Here is an 8,148-nt window from a genome sequence, read left to right as displayed (position 1 = left end):
GGATTTGAGGGGAATTTGTGTGGGGGGGGGGAGGATTTTCGCGCAGTGGGCGGGGGGAGTCTGGCGCATGGTCGGTTTCTCCAAGTGCAGTCCCACGTGTTAGTGAAGAGGCAAGCCGAAGCGCGTTCCGTTTGCGTGAGCCATGTGCAAGGACCGAACGTGTGTGGGGTGCAATGCGACCGCGACAGGAGTGCTATGAGTGTACCGCCTTTTTTCCTTTTAAACTAGGTGCTTCGCCCCCTAAAAAAAATTTTTGTTGCTTCGCGCGATCCATCGATACTTCTACTAGTAATCCGGTAATCCCGACTAAAACGGCGTGGCCGTGTCTTTTCCCGCGTGATATGCTGGGAGGTTGGCTTAGTTGGGTTTTTTAGGACGAGTAATGCTACAACTACGCAATCCCAGTTACGTAATTAACACAATGTGAAATGTGTGAGCTGTTGATTGTAGATTGGGGGGAGGGAGGGGCCCACCACCATGAAAATCAGGGGAGGAGAGAGAGAGGCAATTTACGTTAACCCTTTCGTAGGTTCCCGTAGATGTAGAAAGATGTGAAATGCGTGAATGTGTAGTGGACGTACTATTGGAGTGCCTAAGATAATTTGTGTATGTATAGACCCTATGTGTTTATTTTACTTCGCATGTTAGATTTGTCTCGGTTCAATAAAAAGCAGAGTTGGTGATGATGGTGTGCCTGTCATCCTGCAATATAGGTCGTCCGATCTATATCTAATGGATAGGAAGGAAACTATGACAATTTACCCACACTCCTCTCCACATTTTAAGATAAGGCTTTCCCTCGTTCATCCTTTTCTCCCACAAGATCTTGATCTTCCGTGCAACGCACGGGCATCTTGCTAGTACTCCTACAATATGTATATTATTGTGAAAATTCATATACACCGGCCGAGATTAATGCAAACATGTTAGATTTTCATTACATTTGGAACTTTTATATGACAGAAAAATAAAAAAAACCCGACCATAAACCTATTCTACGGGGGCGATCGACGTCCTCCATCTACGATCTCTATGTACGGGGGAGGGGTTCAAGACCAGTGAAGTGAAGGTGCAGTCTCCGGCGAGGAAAAGTAGAACACGGGAGACGGACCGGCCAGTTGGCACACCATGCCCTGCCGCCTCCCATGCCCTACTCATCCTCGAAGGAGTCCCCGACCTCGGTGGTCCCGGATGTTGGACGGCGGCAAGTAGGACGCGTGGCTTAAGATGCTCCCGTCGTCGGCCGCCAGTGTGGCCACCGCTTGTGCGGTCACGTCCGCGTCCGGCTACGCCGCTATTGCGCCGTGAGAGGCGACTTGAGCGAGGGCGGCGACCTCAAGCTTCATCCCCGAAGACAAGCTCTCCCGCAGAGCATTCGCACTTGCGGTCATGGCGGATTTGGTGCCAGGTAGGAGGACGATGCACTATGGTGTGGAGGTTAGCTGGGCGTTGCCGCTTTAAGTCGCGCATTCCGGTGAGGCCAAGCGTCCGGGTGCGTCATTAAGTCACCGGAGTTGGTTCCTCGGGCACTGAGCCTCTTAACGACAACATATGAACGGACGGCATGAATGCAGGCAGCTGGTGCCGGCAAGGAACGCACCGCACGACGGCGCGAGGGACGAGGGTTTTGGTGTGCCAGGGTAGTCAGTCGCGGTTGTGGAAACGTTGGAGATGCCCTTTTCTCACATGCGATCCCTGCATGTCATTGAAAAAGCAAGACGACCCGGCATGGTCTCAGGTCCAGAGGATGCAGTTGGCCACGCTACACCACTCCGCGGACGCATCGCGGCGGCCCGTGCATCCTCGACGAGCCGGGTGTTGGGGTGTGTTTGGATTGTGGCCAAAGTGCACCTTACCAAAATTTTGGTCATGACCCAAAGATTGGTCTTTGTTTGGATGGTTGCCATTTTTTTGCCATGCCAATGAACTCTAGCCAACTCTAGTTCATTTTTCTTGCCAATGTCGGCCAAATCATGGGCAACCAATACCTCAACCAAAATTTTGGCTACCCAATGCTTTGATGGGGCAACCTTGGGCACAAACCAAACATACTGTTGGTCGTGCCATAGCACTAACGCCACCCTCGGCATACTGAAACCGACCGTGTCTAGTGACGATATGAGCGTGTCGCTCACCGCGGTCGCCGTGTCCAGCAACGATGCTGGAGCTGCGCCCCGTTGTTGGCCCCAACGACCCACATGAACGGTTGTCAGCGGCGAGGAGGTCGTGGGCCAGCTCCTCCATTGGACTAGTCTGCGCTACGCCGTCCCGACGGGTGTGCCACACATGTCGGTTTCCCTGTTTTCCCGACCATATTCGAGCGTCAGTGCTCCGCATTGCGCATTAGGCCTTTCACTATGTAGGTCAAGCGAGACAACTTATTGTTTATTTGAGCCGTCCAAGTATAATCATGTGGCGTTTGCTTATTTCTCATTCCTCTCCAACCCTCTTCTCCATCGATCATGTCGCCCTCCAGTCGAGTCCATCCTCCCGCATGCCTCATTTGAACATTCCGCCGAGTATCATTCGCATGTACCCACCCTAGTCCTCTTTCAATAGATCTCTGGACCCCGAGATGAAATCGAGAGGGAATGAGTGGGGGCACGTGATACCTAAGGCGGATTCAAAATTTTGAACCGGTGATCATAGCATCCGCAAATCATATATAAAGGGTATTCAATGTTCATTTTGTTTTTGAACGTACAATATACTCCCTCCTATCCTTTCTAGTTTACATATAGGTTTTATGTGTAGTCAAAGTATCTCTACTTTGATCAAGAAGGTATCAACATTCAACAACGCCCAATCAATATTGTTAGATTCGTACGTACTCCTAGATTTGTACTCGAGATTGGTTTCCAATTTGACTATTGACAAGATTAATAGTACATCATATGTATAATGTGAAAATTATATGATTGGAAACTCCTTTCACATACGAATTTAACCGTATGCTTTGTGTAAGTTGCATGTCATATATTATTTCTCTAACATTTGGTCAAAGTTAGCCTCAAAAAACGCATTAGGGCCTGTATAGTAAATGGAAGGAGGGAGTAGTAGTGGAAGTGGATCCTCTGACGTAGGTATCCCTGCCTTACGCTCCCTTTAGGTCACTTATTGGCGGACCCCATGCTTGCTAGGCCCTGCATGTCAGTTACTCAATGGGTTCGGCCCCGTCAGGGGATCCTCATCTGTAGTATACTCCCTCTGTTTTTATTTACTCCGCATAAAACAGAGGGAGTGGTAGTATAATAAATGACGCGGGCGGGGGAGGGGGACGGACGTCGGTTTGCTCTCAACTGCGGTCCCACAAGCGAGCGAAAACGCAACACGAAGCGTGTTCCATTCGGTGAGCGACGTGAAGGGTCAAGCGTGCCGGGCTGCAACGCGAACGCGACAAGAGCGATGTACAATCAAAACCGATTGATCGGTCGTCACTGGAACCACTATTCACACCAAAACCTTCGTTGCTCGGCCTACGCCAGCCACTGCCCTAAAACCACACAAAATCTCCAGTCCATTCCCCCACCTTTCGATCCCCTAGCCCGCATCAAGCGTCCCCTAGTTCGCCGGAAATCCATGGTGTGCCGCAAGATCATTTACTACAAGATGCTGACGCCGGAGCACCGCGCAGAAATCGCGGTGGTGGTCGGCGCCAAAGACCTCCGTTCCCAAGCTTGCTTTGCGGCGGGCCAATCCCCGAGTTCTATGGAGCGAACCTACAAGGAGGAGGAAGCTGATCCAATGTTCATGGCGGAGGTCGCGGCGCAGAAGGCCCCCGATGGGTATGAGACGATGGACGTCGACTTCGTGCCGGCGTCCGAGTCCCCCATGGTGTAGGCGGACCAGCGGTTCAACATGGCGATACTAAAGGAGGACCGGGAGGCAGAGGCTCAACTCGACGCGGAGCACGCGCATGCCGCTGCCATCGAGGCTCTCCTACAGGCGGAATCGGATGTCATGGATGTGAACCAGGCGGCGGAGGCTCAACTTGAGGCGGAGCGCGCGGATGCCGCTGCCATCGAGGCCCTCCCACAGGCCGAACCGGACATCCTGGACTTGAACTGGGAGGCAGGGGCTCGACTCGATGCAAAGCGGGCGGATGCCGCTCTCATCGATGCCCTCGTGTAGGCGGAACCGGATGTCCTGGACTTGAACCGGGCGGCGGAGGCTCGACTCGACGCAGAGTGTGCGGATGTCGTTGCCATCGAGGCCCTCCTGCAGGCCGAACCGGACGTCCTGGACTTGAACTGGGAGGCAGGGGCTCGACTCGATGCAAAGCGGGCGGATGCCGCTCTCATCGATGCCCTCGTGTAGGCGGAACCGAATGTCCTGGACTTGAACCGGGCGGCGGAGGCTCGACTCGACGCAGAGTGTGCGGATGTCGTTGCCATCGAGGCCCTCCTGCAGGCCGAACCGGACGTCCTGGACTTGAACCGGGCTGTGTTCTCGTCCGTGCAGAGCGCCCGCACGCTCCGCTTGAACGAGTAGCTGGAGGATGAGGACAACCACGGTGCGGAGACACACGTCGGCAGCTACTGCTGGTTCGCACCGGCAACCAAAGACGATGAGGCTGTCTCTTTCCGCAAGCAGTGATAGTTTTTCTTTATGTTGTTGTTTTTATGGATCTTTTGCTGTGTAAAAACTTCTATTTGTTATTCAAGTCGCCTGACTTGGGTCAGTCTACCATTTCAGGCGGTTGAATGAATATCCTATGTCTCCTAACCCTTCTTTCCTTCTTCCTCACCTCTTCTTCTTCCCCAACAGACCACCGCACGGGCCGTACGGATACTCCCCAACATGCGCTTGGATAAACATACTCTATGAATGAAAATTATGTGTCAGCGATAGGATGGCTGAGTTTGGTTTGTTCACATGCGACATCACGTGTCAGGTGCGTTCCCTTGGTTGGGTTTGCAGCATGGAGGAGTGACTGTGTGAGGGTGCGGTGCGACCGCGGCGTGCAGGAGCGACCGTGTGAGGGTGCGGTGCGACCGCGACAGCCTTGCGCAAGTGTACCTCCTTCTCATTTTGAAAACTTTAGGCAAGCTTGGCAAAAATGTGTGGGATATTAATGTCCTTGGTTGCTAAACCCATCAATTTTGCCTCGATTAGTGCTAGTGGCCCTTTGCAAATTGTAATTTTGGTATACTGGCCTTGTGTACAAAAAAATGGAGGTAGTAGCTATATTTGACTTCCTTCCCCATTGCGGTGATGCCGACGATATCTTTTTTTTGTGGTTTGGTGAAGTGCGTTCGACGGAGAACAGCATTGAGGGAGACCACGGTAAGTCGTTCGCAAGTGCCGCCTGCAAGCCGAGACAACCGCTTTATTTGCATCCAGGAAGTCCGTTGAACCAAAGGACTAGTACTACTAGGAGTACTAGTGCGGTGAGATGGTTTCTCGAAGAAGACGATGGAGAAGCGGAGTCAGCGAAGAATGAAATGATGGTTGCTTCGTCCGTGCTTTTGTGATTTGACTCCTCACTGCTTTGTGATTTCTGATAGAAGGGACAGGGGAGTAGACTATGTGCTCTATACTGTACTACATGCGTCCAAGCATGGGAGAAAGAGGAGAGACGTTGCATTTTTCTATTCTTTCAATCAATCAATCAGGGAGCTTCAGTTCCATCTTTTTGGCTTTGGCAACATCGTCCACAATGGTTCCCACGATGCCAAAAGCTATTTTCACATTTGGCTACACATTGTGGATGCCCTTAACTGTACCACTTGGTTTTGCTCCTATGTGCTATCTATACAAATCTCAATTATATTGATCTAAACAATTATAGAATCAAGATTAGTAAAAAGGAGGTGATTTTGCTGCGTGGATGGCGGGGGAGGTTTCTTATTTTCGGAGGACATTGTCCTGGCGGTTTGCTAACATGCGGTCCCACGTGTCAGTGCTTTACCAAGCCGATTCGCGTCCCACATGAGGCAGGACAACTGCAGAACCAACACGTGGTCAAGTTGAAGAAGATGAGGGAGAAGCAGATTCAGCAACGAGTGAAATGATGGTTGCTTCGTCCCTCCAACTTTTTTTAGCATTATTACTTCGTCCCTCCAACTTAACTGCGGGAAAGGTGCAGCTTTGTGATTTGACGCCTCATTGCTCATTACTACACTGGCGCCATGACTGGGGTGCTTCACCTCGGCTGCTCTGCACTGTATTTCGGTATGGCATGTGGACCCAGTAGCTTGATGTCCCACATGTCGGCGAAAGGGACTAGAAGATTTATGAAAGCAAGCGCTCCACTCTTACGACGAAGGAGTAGACGATACGATGGCCCAGTGAACTGTCACTGGTACTGTATAGTACTATAGTTTTGCTGTTTCGCACGATCCATCGATACAAACCCGATTAAACAGGAAAGGGTGGGATTTTTTCCTGCGCAACAGATGATATTGGCCATACATTTCAAAGGCAATTTTAATGTCTGCAAACTGAATAATTATAAGTAACAATATGATATCTAGTAAAACTAAAAACACATATGATTTATTGTGTTAGAGTGTAGTAGTAGTGCTATAACATGCGAGAACGTGTAGAGATGTAGTTTGGAGGGCCTACAGAGAGAAAAGCGTAATACGGTCACCGAACTTCAGAATAAGCTGACTACGGTCACTATATACGTTTTGCGGTGATTATACGGTCACTTGCTGACGGTTCAGCATCGGATTGCACTCTATTGACCTGCCAAATAGTCTGCGTGGCGCCATGTTGACTAGTTAAATTGACCATGTTCCTTGTGGGTCCCAGCTGTCAGTTCACATAGGGAAAAGGTCAGATAAAGACAAATTTACGTAGGCGCGACAAGGCTCCAACCCGTGGGCGGGAATCACCTGGTTGTGTATGTGTCTGTCAGGGCCTGATTTGTGCGCATGCACGTGTAGGTTGAGCACTCGAGCGTGCGACTGTGTGTTGGTCGTGTGGTGTACTGGTGTGTGCATGCATGCGTGTGTGTGTGCGTGTGAGTGGCGCAGTTCACGCGTGGTTGCGTGTGTACATGTGAGTGTTGCATGTGTGCATGGGTGCATGTGTTTGTGTGAGTGTTGCGTGGATGCAGTTTGTGTGCATGTGTGCGTGTGTGTGTATAATCACCACACCAGCTCCTATGTGTTAAAATAGACGGCTCATCATACCAATACACGACCACCTTGTCCGTTGTGCCCGCGGTCATGACTTTGAACCACCGTCAAAATATATTTTTTGTTTGTTTTCATTCTTACTAGCAAGATGCCCGTGCGTTGCACGTAACATCAAGATGCATTTGTATGACTTGTTTATCTTGTGAGAGAAAAGGATGAACGAGGGAAGGCCTTATTTGCAAATGTGGAGAGGTGTGTGGGTACCTTTTTGCAAAATTGCCATAGTTTCTTTCCAATCCGTCAGATATAAATCGGATGGCCTATATTGCAGGATGGCAGGCACACCATCATCACCAACTCTGTTTTTTAAAAGAGTGTATATTTTATGTATTTTATAAGAGTGTAGATGTAGAGTAGATACAAGTCGACAGGTGGGCACGATGGTAGTGAGATAATGTGATGCAACACTAGAGGTGCCACGTGGAGCGTTTAACTGGTCAACTAGTCATGTCATGAGAAAATACAGAGTTGTACGGTGAGCCCGTGACTATATAATAACCTCTAAACATAAATGGTGACCGTAATGAGTGGATTCTGAAGTCCAATGTGCGTATCGTGCTTTCACTTCAAATACAATGATCGTCATTGCATATATCGCGAGATAAAGATGAAACATGCGTGAATTTTCTGGGGGGTTACTTTTAGAGGACCTGGAGATAGTTTTGTGTGCATACATGAAAGGAGCGTACAGGGAGGAGAGAGAGATGCTCTTCGTTTCTCTTTATTATGACTAACTTTTTATATAGTATAAAAATATACAATTTCACAGTGCGGAATAAATATCATTGTGGGCACCATGCAATGCAACTTAGCGTTCGTACTCCTCCATATAACTTTGTAATATTGTATATATGTAGAAACTCTAAAATAATTTTTGGCCACACTTTATTCAAAAGGAATGTTGTACGCGAAATAAACGTGAAGAGAGGGCTATTTAGATCAATGGGTGGCGTGATGTAACATGTGTGAATGTGTAGTTGATGCATTTGGCGGGGCCTAG

Source organism: Triticum dicoccoides, chromosome 2B, assembly GCF_002162155.2.
Source record: "Triticum dicoccoides isolate Atlit2015 ecotype Zavitan chromosome 2B, WEW_v2.0, whole genome shotgun sequence".
Lineage (NCBI taxonomy): Eukaryota > Viridiplantae > Streptophyta > Magnoliopsida > Poales > Poaceae > Triticum > Triticum dicoccoides.
The sequence above is the reverse complement of the archived record's forward strand: the minus strand, read 5'-3'. Positions refer to the sequence as shown.